The following is a 16,232-nucleotide window of genomic DNA, read 5'->3' as shown; positions in this document are numbered from 1 at the left end:
TTAGCGACGCGCTACGGCTTTGCGATAAACTGCTTTTACGATATCAAAGGGCGCCGACTATCCGTGATAACGCATTCGGAGCTGTTATGTTTGGCTGTTTATTCATTGGTAAGGTATAACCGATTTTAAAAGACGTATTTGATGCTCTATGTGAGGATTCACGTACTTAAGTAAATTATCTGTTGTGTTCAGTTTAGTCTGGAATTTATGCTCGGTATGGCGATAGGCTCGACCTCTATCACATCATGAGACGGAACAAACACGACTGTGAATACCCTAGTTAAACCTCTGCCTACCGCTTCAGCGATAAAGGGGTGATATTTGTGTGAAGTCTTGAAGGATAATATTACTGGTGTAGACTTACGTGTTATCTCGGAAGGTGGGTATAGAGCTGTTCTGTGCAATGATTTGTTTTTCAGATGAATGAGCGAGATTTTATTAAGTAAATCGGCCTCTATATGGTATAATTATTATTATTACAGTTTAAATGCAATATTTTTATAAAACATTTACCGTTATTTAAAATATAGCCCGCACGTGGTTGACACAAAGAGTACTCGCACCGCAGGCTTTAAAAGCGCTTTTCATTCGTGCGGGCAATCATATTATCAGCTGAATTTTCCAATTTCGCATTCGACGTTTCGTAATAATTTTGTCATCTGTCTTTCTATAGACAGACGTTTACGTACTCTCACACCTTTATCTCCGAAGGGGTCGGCAGAGGCGCAACTGTAGTGCACCCACTTTTTGCTATGTGTTTTCGTCCCTTGATGTGACGAGCTTAACACCATATCGGGTACAGATTTCGGATTCCAAGCTGAGTAGAAAAACCCATTATCACTTCTCAAGCCGGGAATCTAACCTGAGACCACAGCACGGCAATACAATAAATATTCCAACCTTAATATTCAAAAAACCTATTTGATTATTTTATTAGCGGGTCGAAAACTGCTTTATTAGATTACCATCACGAGGGCTGTTGATGTTGGCTTTCAGAAGTTGAAATTAGTCTTCGTGAACCCTATTGCTGAAAGTGTGACCTAGATACAGATCTATATAAAAATTGTACGCAATAAAAGTAAATTTAATAGATACAAAAAATGTGTCATTTCGCAAACCTAACAATCAATACATCGAATTAAGGTGTCGATAGAATTAGGAATGGAAATAACTTGAATCCTTGTAAATTGACTCTTATCCCGGAATAAAAAGGTCACGTGGGCGATTTCCGGAAAAAGTTAATTATAAAACGGGTCATAAATTCACATAGAAACAAGCGTTTACGCTACGGACCCGTAATTACGAACACTTTAGATCAAATGACACGTCTCTACAAAATGTATTTATTTATTTCCCTGAAGTTATTCGAAACCTCATAAAGGAAAGGTCACGGGCTTTGATAACATATTGTATAGATAATATTTTCCTGGCTCGATGGCGGAGTACTTGCGCGCACGATTTTCGCTCTAAAGTCTCGTGTTCGAATCCCGGGTTTGATTTTGATATTGGGTGTTTTCTCTGTAGCAGCCCAAAGAGAGGTATTTGTGTCCGATATGGTGAGGAACCAACCCCCTTTAACTGACTGTCACTGACAATGGGTGCATTAGGTGCTTACTTCTCTGAAGCGAAAAGCAAAAGTGTATGTGTGCAAAATATTTTATATTAATGTTAGAGAGAGGCGTGTTCAATACATCATAATGATTGATACACAACCGACCAATTCCCTTCTTAGGGCAATTTATGCGACGGTACACCCACACAATAAAGACACAGTAGGGCACGTTTGATCGTACGGTGTAAGGCTATACTTTGATATCAAACAGCAGAACGTTTATGTAAAATTCTGTAGTAGTTTGTAAAACTTTAAAAATAAAAAAACATTGGACTAATACAAATACTTCTACACATCATTCTAAGATGGGGTTCTCGATGTAAATCCCAAAATCTTGCACCTAATAAGACCAGCCGTCTCAAATGTCCAACAACGAATACTCGCAAAGATAAAGAATTGGCGATGAAGGCGGAGTTGTAAAAAAGGAGTTAAGAAAAGGTTGTTATTTATGACACAGCCTCTTGAATATATCAGGCTATTATTACCCGCAGCGTATCATAACATTATCCCGGGATCGTGTTTATTTTCCCGGGATATGAGCTTTATATATCCTTCCACAAACTTTTATATATTGGAAACTTGATTGGCTTGCACAGTGCGATGTGATATACGTGTTAATATGTTTATTTTAGAGTTGAATATGCTGCGAACTAATTAAATATTTTATTAACAGGGTTGACGAACACTTTCCCCCTTATTCATAAACGTTTTTTATCTAACGACGGAGTAAAGCTGTGATAACAAGCCTGTTTCTCAGTGCCCAACGGCACTGAGAAATAGACATAGGGCCGTTGTGATTGGTTATTATTGTTGTATTTCAATATTAGCCAATCACAACGGCCCTACGTCTACGCACTGCGAAGACTGCCATGCCGTCAGCACTGAGAAACAGACTTGTTATCACAGCCTTACTCGGTCGTTAGATAAAAAACGTCTATGAATAAGGGGGTTTATCTTTAGTAAAATTCACACGTTATAAAAATGTATTATTTTAATAATAATAATCATGCCGAGAGGAAACAATGATTGAGTAAGTGCTGGGGGGTTATTTTAGGGTTAATATCTTCTTTTTGTTCGGGCACGGCATAGTGACCCCTGCATCTGATGATAAGTGACGAAAGATGGTTACTCCTCAACAGTCGATACAATTACGCCGGCCTGTTGGAACCGGCAATATACAGGCCGGTCCTGGAGCACAACACACTTACGTGGGCCACTGTGGCAGGTTCCAACATCTTGTGTACGGTGGGCGCTATCCATGCAGATTTACAATACATCCTACCACTAGCAAACAGTATCTCTCGATATCCAATTTTCTCATCCTTACACGCTGTTACAAATGAAAATAACACATCCCAAGTAAAATTTTCAATTTTGGTTTCTAGTATAAAAACCTTATTATTTCCATATTTACATGTTACCATAATGTAGCTCCCAATTCACGCACACTCGTTACCAAATCGAAAGTATATTGATTTATTTATTGAACAGGAATCAAAGCTCTAGTGTTATTGAATGGCGGCGCTCGACTAAGCGTTTGGGATGCTTAGAGGATGAATTCGTTAGTAATACAGGAATGTTCGTGTTATTTACGATTTATTCCCGTAGAAACGAATTACGCTTGTAATATATGTTACAGTTATTGGTATGATTCTAGTGTTATGAAAAAATAATGCTGTTTGTATTTCGCTAACAAAATTTATATTATATAGCTTCGTTGACATAGCTGTATAATATAAATTTTGTTAGCGCTGTATAAGAACAGCGTGCTTATGTCCGAGGTTCTAACACCAGGCCGGGCTGTGGTATTGTATTTTGCTTAGTATGGAGTCTGGAATTTGACCTGTATGGCGTTCGCGTCTTATATCATGAGCTGCGATAAGTATGGCGAAATGAATGCACTAGTAGCGGCCTTACTTACCCCCTGACAGAAGGCGTAAGGATAAGAACACAAAACCAATAATAAAGGAATTCGTTTGCGGAAATTTAAATTTGTTTGGAAACAGAAGTAGATAACCACCTCCACTGACGAACATAAGTCATCTTACTATTATAGAAAAACGGTACCCGGTCAGTCAGCAACGCGGTAATCTGCTAAATCCGAATTTCAATACGTTATTCATTGTCCCTCAGGGCCCTTTGAGGGTTCAGACTACACAAGAACAAAGGGTTTGTCATTACCAAACTTCGAGATGGCTCTTTCAGATTTGTGTTGTTGTGAACGGAATGAAGCTACTTATAAATGCGCTATGGCGCAAGCAGTACCCTGTTAATAAAACAAACACACATCACGCTGTTGTCTCAAAGGGGTAGATAGAGGTGCAACCGGGTCACCTACTTCACGCCTGCGTGTTCCGACCCATGATGTGATAGCGGTCGAGCCTATTACCATATCGTGTATGTATTCTGGACCCTTGGCTTAATTCAAATGTAGTAAAACCCAATAACAATTCGCTCGACTTAGACTTCGAACCCCGAACTTCAGAGCCATTATGTACCACATAAACACCTGAGAGGCAATCAATACCTGTCCGTATATAGAAATAACACCAGAACTCTGGATTATAAAGCGTGAGAGTGCGCTCTTACTTTGTTGTTTTTAAAGACAACGAGACTGATCGCTAGAATTATGACGGCCGGACTTAATATAATTTCCATAAATAATGTGACTAAATTAATAAATATAACTTAGAGAAAACGCGGAAAACTAATAAACAAGTTTAGATGGTGTTCATTCATTTTTTAATATACATCATACATTATACTTAGCGCTCGATTGCGTGATAAAACTTGGATTGGAAACTATAGTATGCTTTGATTCCGATGCCGGATAAAGAATTGTATAATTTGATAACACTAGAGTTGATTTTCAAATATCAATTTTACACATACCCGCACGCTAGTGTAATGGATTGAGGCCTAAACCCTGTCAATAAAGGGGCCCGTGCTCAGCAGTTGACAGGGCTGCTATTATTATAATACATTTTAATATGACAAAATTTTCATTAATAAACATTTTATATTACTGAAATTTATTTGTAGATTAAGTCGTACCTCGGGCTCGCAGTAACATAAAAAGAATTGTAAAACTGATTGCATTATAACAAAAAAGATAATTTTTTTCATAATTTTCGAAAAATATATCACAAACTATGAGCTGCTAAGTTCTCACCTACGAAGTTCTCTATAGGAACTTCGAAGGTGTGTGAAGTCTACCAATTCGCACTAGGCCCGCGTGGTGGACTAAGGCCTAATTCCTCTCAGTAGTAGAGGAGGTCCGTACCCAACAGTGAGACAGTATATAATACAGGGCTAATATTATATAACGAAGGATTTGTCGCGTTCAATCAAGTTCAATGATTGGGTTCCAGTGCCAGAATTTGTTTTATGTCATAGCAATTGAAATATTAATTGTCCTAATTAAAGAATAAAAAAAGGCAATGTGTTTAGGACTGCTCTTTTTAAAAAGTCTGGCTTCGAAGTACCTAATTCTATACAAATAAATCTAAGTAACGTATAACGAATTAAATATTTATTAAATATTCAATGACTCGAAGCTTTTATTTTAATTCACAGAATAATGTAAATATTAAATGTAAGTGAGACTAAAAAGTAATATAAGGTTCAGTGTCATTGGTTTCCAAGTGACTATTACTGAAAAATGTAGTTCATAGAGTTAGGAATAAAAGAGTCCTGATCTCGTTTCTAACACCAATAAAATTCGAATCAGCCAATATAATATAGTAAGTTGGTATTTTATTCCTCACGTAAAATTATTTTCCGAGGTAAAGAGACTAAACTCGGATTAGGTTAATTACTAATTAAAATGTTTATTAGTAATCAACTTGGACGCGCGGCTCCGCCCGCATAAAAATATGCTGGGATACAATACTGTAAGGAGTAGAGACCTAAGTCGACCTTGCTGGCCTAGTGCGAGTTGGCCGGCTTCACGTACCCTGGTAATTCATATGAAGACACAAAGAATTCTCATGTTTTTCCTCACCAATAAAGAAAACGATCATTAATAATTTTCAATACGCATGTAACTTGGAAAAGTCAGAGTTGTGTGCTTTAGGTTTGAACCTAGGGTCTTTGTCTCCAAAGAGTGTTCCAATAATAACTAGGCCATCGCGCAGTTACTTACTGGTTACTAGTATACGTGGTATACGTGACCCCCCCCCCCCCTCCCCTACTACACATTTCGTTAGTCAGTTGAATAAAAATATGATTGAATTTAATTACAAACGAAACTTTAAGCCAAGGCTTGTAAAATAAGCAAAATGATTTCAACGCGTTAATTTTTATTCGAAAATGTAACGCAATTATTTCGTAGGCAAGGCTTTGTGCATCACGTTTTAAATATTTAACGTAATACTGTTGTGAAGCTCTATGGTAAAAGCTCTCGACAAAGCTCGCGTTACTTTGTAGGGATCATCCAAATGTCCAGTGTGGGGTCAAAACAGACGCGTTGTATTTATAACGTATCAAATTTACTTTAAAATGTAGAATTCATTTTCACGAATTACCGCTTTGGCTTATTTACTTTCCGAAAAAAAGTCTAAACTGAACTTCGTTAGATACGGTTCAATAGCTTTAAGTCTTATTCAGATAACCCAATATTTATATAGAATATTGTTTTTAATTATTTTTGCAGATGAAATGAAGGCTTAATAATTTCGCCCAGTAAAAAATTGCCAAGGCAGATGCAAAGGAGATCTTAGCGTATTAATTTAGAAAAAAAAGAAGCTGATGAGTACACCCGCCTTATGTTGAGATACATAAACATGCACACAACTTTAAAAGATATGGATATGTGATGTATGTGATACCGCGGGACTTTTATTCTGAAAAAATGATTACCGAAAAAAAACTGCGCGCATTTTTTTTATTTCTTTGTACAATGAGTCGAGCTTGCCGTTCGCCTGATGGTAAGCAATACGATTGCCCATAAACTGTAGAAACACCATCCAACACCGTGAATTACAAAGTATTGTTTAGTATTCCACTGCACTCGCCATCCTAAGACATGAGATGTTGAATCTTATTACGTCCAGTAGTTATACTGGCTACAATGTCCTTCAAACCGGAGCACAACAGTGACTGTACACTGCTGCTTAGCGGCAGAAATAGACATTGCGGTGGTACCTACACAGGCGGACTCTCACATATGAGAGATCTACCACGAGTAGCTTGGCAGGCTAGGTTGTCTGGCAGATATTGTTAAGTGTCAAAAGACCGCTGTTGTAAATTTATTTACCTTAGACGTACAAAAAAGCGTTTAAAGTTAAATGAAAATAAAAAGTCAAGTAACAAAAAGCATCATTTTCGTTTAACAGCATTATAATATCTCAAGTATTTGAAATTAACGCAATAATACCACGTCAATTGAAAATGCACCCATTTAACTTTATTTCAATGGAGTTTCATGTTGTTGGGTTTGTAAGCGTAATCCTTACTCAGTAGCGAGCAGAGATTCAACTAGTGTTCCTACATTTAGCTTTATTGATAAGCTCCCTAGATATTAAGGTGACGAATTCCTTACTACCCTGGACATCAATGCCAACCTTGGAGTACGTATCAACAATTTTCTTCCGAATAAAAAAACTTATAAATTGACCGGCCTTTATTAATTAGCATTAGAGTGCTGAAGAGAATATATTTTAATTTTATCAATCGTTTTAAAAAACTGGCACAAATAATTTATTTCGCTGTCATATAGAATTCATCTAATTTGTCCCAAATTTTGCTATCGCAGCGCGCGGGACTCATTAAAACTTTTACTCATTCGCACACTTATTTAAAGAATAAATACAAACTAACGTATTGAATTTAAAATGTCATTAATATTTTGCCTTTGTACTAAGACGAATATATTTTAAATTATTAATTTAAGTATGCGACGCATTTTAACTGGTTGATTTAAATTTTTAAACGTTCTTACATTGGAGCTTCGTTTTAATCCTTCCAAGTATCTAAGTTATATTGAATTTTAACTTTATTAAGTTTGTTATTAACTTTTATATGAGTTACCTTTTTACTTTGAATTTATATTGAGCCGATTTTAAAATTCATATTATTCATATTTTTAATTATGACGATGTTTGCCCTTTCATGAATTAATTTAAATATAAAAAGAATCTACATATCGGTTGTTGAATTTTTCCTCCTAACAATGTTGAATACGAAAACCTGATCCTAAATTAATTATTATTACACATTTTTTTTGTATTTTTGGTTACTCGCAATTAGATAATGAACCTTAGCAGTCCGCTTTTTATATACGACATATGACTGAAATCCGCTCCGAAAATCGTGGCATAATATTAAGTAAACGCATAATAGCAGCATATTCGCCATCAATATATTATTATACCTGTAGAAAAAAATTAAAAGTAAAAATAATAAGATGTATTAATTAAAGAAAGTAAGATAACAATAAAATATATTAATTAAATCTTATTTTTGAATCCGGAAAAATACGTACAAAGACGTATTTTATAGCCGCGAGAAGATTTAAATAAAAGTAGATCCTTAAATTATAAAAAAAAAGAATAAGAATAGAATTTTTATGAAACAAAATAAAATAATTAGAATAATGATTTAAAATCATCATAAATCATTCAGTTTCATTAGTTAATACTATTGTACAAGCCGATGCAGATTTTATTGTCAAAAACATATTATACGAAAATATTTTTACGCACAATTTTATTTTTCCACTGTAATAATATTTATTCAAAATTATTTTTTAATAAAATAAGGCAAAGGTGTATTTGAAAAATATTTAATCGTAAAATCTCGCATTCGACTTGCACATGTCGCCCTGCAATTTTTTTTATTTGATAAAATTGCAGAGCGCTTCATCCGATACTTACTTTGAGTTGGCGCGAACGGTCGCAGCGAAGTTATTCGAATCGCGAATGCGTGCCGACAGGCGGACGCTGGATGCGCGAATGAGGCGACACTCGACCGCTCACAACACGCGGCGCGCCACCGCCAACCTCCCGCCTAACTGTTGCGCCGCGCGTGCGCGCTGCCTCCGGCTCCGAGGCCTGCTGAAACATCATTCCCATTGACTTAAGATGAACACACTGATTAATCTAACATTAAAACATAACATTTATTATACAAATGAACAGCGCATTCCGACAATTATTATTGTATTTTTTTTTATTTAATAAATTTAAGTGCTAGTAATTCGTTAAAACTGTTAGAAATTAAATATATATTAAGATAAAAATAGGGAAAAACTAAATAGTAAAATAACTTTTGCAATATTATATTTGAAAGTTTGAGATGTGAATATCTTCTTAATGTAAATAAATATCACAAAATTATTTAGACATTATAACTGACCATAGAATAAACTCTATAATACATATAATAGTAAGTATGAAAAGCAATTGTGTGTGAAGTAACAAATGTGTGAAGAGTTGTCGACGCGCGACACGTTCCCGTCGGGAGCTGCGGATGCAATCCTTTACCAACGGCGGGATGCGCGCGGAACGATCAAATAAATTTCATTAAAAACCATATAAAATATAGTCACACTGTAGCTAGAATTATCAAGGAGGGCATGGCTACTGGACTCGACTGGTAATGTCTCAAAAAACCGCGAAATATTTCGCTTCTATAAGAAGTACAGCCAAAAATTATTTCCCAATCTTTACCAGGCTATATACTTACTGTTTTTATAAAAATGAAATTCATTGTGCTCGTCAAATTTCAGAAACCCATTCTTATATTATTTATTTTAATTTTATTATAGCTTACAAATTTCACATTTGCACATAGAAACTTAACGATATAGATGTTATAAGGCATGTCACCAAAAACCTATCATGAAGAGGGGGTTATCAGAAGGTATCGAATAGAAAAAAGGCAAGACACTTAGAGCCATATTAAAAAAAAATTACATGTGCATTACAATTACTGCCGAATCAGCGTTTGAAGTGTGTAAAACTTAGTTTTCTAGATTTGATACCAGGACAACAGCACCTGCGTAGCGTAGCGCGGATTGAACTGGCCACAGTCCGTGAGTTCGATTCGCGCCGCCAAAAATGTTAGAGATACAATTATTTCAATTTTAAACCTTAGTCATTCGTAATACATTCGTTATTAATACAACATATGATTTAAAAACTTTTGACGTAAGAAAGTGACAAGCATTATAATAGATGTGAATCAATAAACATACAGTTACGCGTTAACAAATAAAACAATTTAACTCACACCATTTCTGAATGCACATAAATCTCGCCGGCAGATAAACAATAAAAATATTGTTTATGATCTCTCTTGAGTTATTTCGTTTTATCCTAGAGCCCTGGGACCGGCCTGGGGAGTGACGCATTCAGTTCTAAGACACGCATGTGGTAACATTACAATAGATTATTTTCTTGATATCAGTAATATATAAGTACCTATGTCGGTCGGTTTTTTCACATATCAGCAGAGCAACATATTGACCCTAATTTCTAAAATAGTTTATAGTCGGGACAGCAGCTGAATTTGTTTTTTAACAGGCAGAAATAATTTAAAAAAAAGCTAGTTAGCGGAGTCCTTCACCGAAACCAGGTTTTTCTTCCTTGAGAGAGTAAACGGACAGTACACTGCTAAAAAGTATTTTGTTTAAGAATCCGTCGCAGCTTCCCGCTTTCCACCACACATTGACTCTTGATAGTAATCTCTGGAGTCAAATGGTGTTTTATATCCTTAGTAAAAAAAACAACCAGCCCTACATTTGCAGATCATAGCGAGAATTCAAACCTGTCACACATTACTAAGTTAGCACTCCCTTTCAACCAATAAAAGCTTTTAAAAGGGTTTACTCACCGCGGGACCTGTGCCGAAAGGATTACCGTGCAGTCAACAAACTTTCAGATTAAAATTTAAACCAACCCTTAAAGTTTAGAGTTTTGCTTTAACTTTTTCCTCACGTCACTGTATTCAGAGGTGTTTAGTCTTTTAATGTAATTTTATTAATTATAGTTACCTTTAGATTTGTTATTAATATAACAAACCATTTAATTTATAATTCTATATACAAATTTCTAAGGTATTTGAAGTCTTTCCGGACAAACACAGCATGATGGACTAACGCCAGAAACCTTTTCGTTCTTTGAAATCCATTTTATTTTAACGTAATTTTAACTGTTTACGCAGCACATGCAACGAAAGCACTCGGAAAATCCGCTCCTATTGGTCGTGATGTTTATAGCCTATAGCATTTCTCAATAAATGGGTTATCCAACACTAAAAAAACAATTCAATTCGAACCAGTAGTTCCTAAGATCGTGCGTTCAAATAAACAAACTCTAAAGCGTTATAATAGTGTAAATTAAAGTGATATATAATATTAATAACACTTCATAATGTATCTGTACATTGTGAAACATAACACTCTATAACTATTAGAAACGTTAACTTTACTGTCTGGATAGCCTCTCATATCATAACTTATATTTAATCGTTAAAAACACAATAAAACCATCTCTTATGAATATTTTTTTATTAATCATATATGCTTGATGATTTTCCATATTTTATACATCTAATAAAAAGTTGCATGCAGATCATTTCAGCATAGTTAAGTATGACAGTCATTAAGCTAAGTAACAAGCCATAATGTCACTAATGACACAGAGTATAGTGTTCAAATAGGTTTGACCTAACTTGTCTCATGTCAACACAAGGCCACGTTAACCCTCTCCTTAATAATCGTGTCATTGTGGCGCTCGTACTTGCTAGATTGCAGCCAGTGTCTTCACTTGTCACATTGTATGAAACTAATTCACTTGGCATTGAATTAACGATGTTGGGTATTTCGTTAAGCCACGTTTAAGACAATTACGTGTACGTTGTGCTAGGTTACGTTATTATAAATGCACACAAATCTCACCTTTATTCCCCAAGGAAAAGGCATAGGTGTAATCAGAGTCCCCTTTTAGCCATGACTTGATATGAAAGGAAGCGTGGCTGTTGCCATATCAGATACAAAAGATTCCGGGCTGATTACAGAAATATCCAATATCACTTTGTTTGACTCGGGATTCGAATTCGGGACCTCGGAGCGGTGACGTGCACAGACAATAAGTACGTTACTAATTCAGTCATTTTATTGTCATACCGCCGCGCCTTTCTTCTGGCGCGATAAAAAGAAATATCTTGTTCTATCAATGTGATGAAGTGAGTCGTCTGCCCAGTGGCGGCGGCTGGGGTCTGTTGATCTGGAGGTACTGAATTCGTATGTCAGGTGGCACTCCTGGGGCGGTTGATCTCGGAAAGTGAGTAATATACTTAAAAAGTGTGTACCGTCATGTGATGGTACCCACTGGTTTTGTTTTAATAAAACAACTTTGGAACCTAATCTATCTATACATATAAAAATGAATCCCTATTGCCCTTGGTCACGCCATCACGCGTGAACGGCTGGACGGATATCACAATTTTTTTTTGTTGTGTTTGTTATTGTCAGGAGAAAATTCTTATGAAAGAAAAAATTCAAAAAATTGCGCGGCATATTAGAAAATGTCAGAAAACTTTTTTATATAACTGTCAATTGTTTGAAATAACTGTCAGCGATTGACAGAATGCGCGCTGCAAATACATAGTTAAGACGGGACTACGTCTGTTGGGTCAGCTAGTATCCTATGAAAATCTGTATAATATATTTTTACGTAAATATAACGTTTTATAACATATAATAAGTAAAATAATTATAGATTATATAAATATACCCTTTTCATTTAAGACCGTCTTTTTTCCTCAATTAAAAATAGATAAGTCCATGTAAAGGTTGAAGAAAGGAAAACTATTTTAAAATTTTATATTCACCCGCAAGACGTGTATTTTTACTCTTTACGGCAATAATAAACCTATAGACACTTCTCCTTAATCATGTCCCTCACGTGCTACGACGCTGGAAAAACGATGCGTGGGTGGCACACAAATATAATACTTAGGAACAAGAAATAAGATTTACTCTTTATCACGCCCCTGCATCCACGATTCCGTCTCGACGTTGGCTGTCAGGAAAGATCCATTTAATTTAAAAAATTGCACACATATAAGGCCAATTAAAGTGTTAAGTGCTCCCTCCTCGTTAGGCTCTAAGAGTAAGTAGCTATATTTCAAATAAATACATATACTCCCACTTTATATGCCAAAAAGGCAAACGCGCAACTAATAACCCTTTGCTTTGTGTATTCTATGCCCTGATGTGATTGTGGGCGAGCCTATCGCCATATCGGGTACAAATTCCAAGCTCCGTGCCGGGCTGATATATCAAAATAAACATAAATTATGATATTGTGCAATAGTGTCGAAATGCCACTACTAATTAAATCAGTCTGGAGTATCAGATTAAAACCAAACATAGTCGCAACGAGATGCAACAGTTCGCTTGGTTAGTTCAAGTAACTATCAGTTTCAGAGCTACATGAAAACTAAATATTTACTGCTTGTCACTGCAATTTGTGCCGTAACTGTGATTCATTAAATTGACACGTTTGCTATTCGTTAGGACTTACCTAGTCATTATAATGGGATGGAGAGACGATTACCCCCCCGCCATTCGACTTGAAGATCCTGGAACGCGCACACTAATGAGGGAAACTACGGTTGGATCTACATCTTTTGTATGGTGCTCGACTGAATACCATGCTACCACCAGCATTATCAATTGCACTGCTCATGTCTCATTCTACCGCATCATAAAATATTATTATAGGTATATCCACGAGTACAAGCGAATCTCACCCGCAGTGCATTATATTAATTATCTCGCAGTTTAATATTAAATTTAACTGCGTGTGGTTTACGAGCGAGCTCTGATTTACCGGCAGAGGAACAAGGGTTATACTCGCGTAACTTCTAGATAGAGCATACGTATATATGTAATGTCTCATTTCATTATATTTATCATTTAACGCCTTGTCGTCTGTCCATCCGGGACTGAGGCCTTTCTTAGTTTCCCTTGGTTGGTTTGAAGTTTGGAGGTCTTCCTATAGCAATGTGAGCTGAGGGTGCCATACATAGTACAGAAATATTTTATATTGTCTCGATTAGCCTATGAAGAAAACCTAACCATATGGTTCGCTGTAACAAGTCGCGTTCAGACCTCAATAAAACGACGCTGTCGCTAAGTCCTTTTACATATTACACAAGCATAACAACATATATTTCAACTCGGTTATGAATTCGCATATGCATATACCATTACGAAGAACTTCTTATTGGTGAATGTTTTATCATAATATAATTTGTGATTCTCTTACTTAATAATTAGAGCGGGAAAAAGCAATGATTGTCATAAATCAAAATTACTTTGTTATATTTTTAAAGCCTGAATAAAGTCCCAAATAACGAAAAAGTATATATTTGTGCAAATAACAATATATGAAGTAGGTTATATTCGGTAGGAAGGTCAGGAGATGAAGTCGTCGCGCAAATTTCAATTGTATAAAGTCAACTACCGGTCGGCAAGTCTTATCGCGTGGACCGCTGTCCGATCGATGGTCTTTGGAACTGAAAATATTCGCAATGTCGAACGGGTAAAATTTTATTCATCTGAAATTATTTTTGAAAACATTTCGAGCATTCACTCTTAAAATAGTCACAGACTTAAAAATATTGTAGTATGACTACAATACCGACTTTAAATTGGGTTTAGCCGTAAGAGCCGGTTTACATCATCGGGCCCAAAACCAGAAGACCACATAAACTTATGCCTTTATCTTGATGGAACGTCTCCACAGCCTCCACTACGCCATGGTTTTTCTTAATTTAAAACGGTTATTTTCACAAAACTACAAATAGGATTACAAAAACACGAAACGATATGAAATATGCAAGAAATTACTTTCTGAATTTCCTGCATAAGAAAATCAGCGTAATATTTTATAACAGTATCTTGTTGGGGTAGGTAGGAAGCAAAAGTGTATCGTAAAGGGCAGTTATTGCAGCTGGTTGTTTGAAACGTAATACAAGGCTCCCGACCAACTCCCACGGTATTTGTTAATGGCCAGATGCAAGGTGTGCACTGTGCAAGGCCCGGCAACATTTTTTCTTTCCGTTCTCATGACGCAGTGATATACAAGGCTTTGTAACTTTGAAATTCTTCTTAGACATTCTACTAAAGTGAGTGACTTCACGTTCTTCTGATTGGACAGAATTAAGAATTTATAAATCAGTTTAATAATTTATAATACAGTAAATTTGTTAAAAATCCGTCTACATTTTAAGCCGAGTATTGGAACAAATAGGTCACCCATTTCTAGAACTCTTGAAATATTAGAGGGATCTTGAACATATTAGCGATTTTAAGTTATTCTAAGCTTACACGCTGACCTCGTGCACATAAAATAATCTTTAGGAGATAATAACTTTAATAATGTTATTCATACTGCAACTTTCTAAAGAGAAATATTAAAATCAGTTCAGTAGATCCAAAGGTTACTTCATACCGACTGACAAACTTCATATCTGTTTACAGATTACTTTCTATAAAACTACATCACTGAACACAAATTCAATATATGTTTGAAACTCCGACCCGGGTTCGTGATACGCCCCACTAACAAACTTCTCGATTTCTATACAAAACAAACAACGTGACCGCAAACAGAAAATGGAAAATGCATAATATTCTTTTAAAACAATATATCTTTGTTCCACTGTGAAACGTAAAGTTTATTTGATGTTATGAAACAGAGGTAAGAATACTAAAGCCTTCGCTGCACCGCTGTAATGAAATTCTGGAGACTGATTTCGACATTAATAAGGGATTTAGTTAATACTTGTGCTTCCTTAGTCTAGTGGTTGACTGACTGGGAGACCTGAGGTTTGGATCTGGTTTTTGTGTATTTTATGATTAGATTCTTCAAATCTAAGATTCGTATGGAGTTTTTGATGTACACCGATATTGTAATGGTTGGTCTCTTATATACGTGGGTCCGTCTGGATAGGCACCATAATTTCTCTTTGTCTAATTCTGTAAGCTGACATGTTTGTCTATCACTTTAGCTGTGTGGCCTAAGGCACTTATAAGGTAATATTTAAAAACTATTCCTTAATACTAGGCCAATATTAATATAAAATACATAGTTGGACTACTACTACCACCAGTATAAATTGTTAATTAGTCAATATTATAAGAATATTATACAGGATGTAACACGATAGAGTCCAACTAAAGCAGGTCTATAGAGGATGAAGACAAAATTCGTTTCTTTTGTCTTCAATGCATCTAGTTCAAGTACGTAAAACGTTACTATATTATTCATTCAATCTGAATCAAACATTTTCACACAAATTCGCCTATAAAATTAGTAAGTACAAGTTGAAGTAAGATACGATTAAATATGTTTGGATATATCTGTATATTATAACTGGCTATTGCAAATGATTCTCCACACATACAAGTTATGTACGAATGCTTTTAAAGTTATCATTTTATATATACCATTTCTTTAAAGAATTCTTTAGAAAATTTAATTCCATATCAAAGACATTTGAAAATATTAAGGAAATATATGTATTCCTCAAACGGCAAACTACGAACCCGGGGGCAAAGGAGTCCGCGCCAACATCCGGCACCTCAAAGCTTCCATTTTCAAAT

The 16,232-nt window shown here is 35.6% G+C and overlaps 1 protein-coding gene across 3 annotated transcripts in view; it reads right to left on the bottom strand.

Annotated features, from left to right (window-relative positions):
- The window catches only part of LOC115441436 (adenylate cyclase type 6), a 270,780-nt gene that overhangs the window by 225,598 nt on the left and 28,950 nt on the right, over positions 1–16,232 (bottom strand). For all 3 annotated transcript variants that reach the window (XM_030166222.2, XM_030166221.2, XM_030166223.2), the window contains exon 2: positions 8,488–8,667. The gene's annotated coding sequence lies outside the window, so the exon portion shown is untranslated. The remainder of the gene's footprint in view (positions 1–8,487; positions 8,668–16,232) is intronic.

The sequence above is a fragment of the Manduca sexta genome, chromosome 27 (genome assembly GCF_014839805.1).
Source record: "Manduca sexta isolate Smith_Timp_Sample1 chromosome 27, JHU_Msex_v1.0, whole genome shotgun sequence".
NCBI lineage: Eukaryota > Metazoa > Arthropoda > Insecta > Lepidoptera > Sphingidae > Manduca > Manduca sexta.
This window is presented reverse-complemented; position numbering and strand designations above follow the sequence as displayed.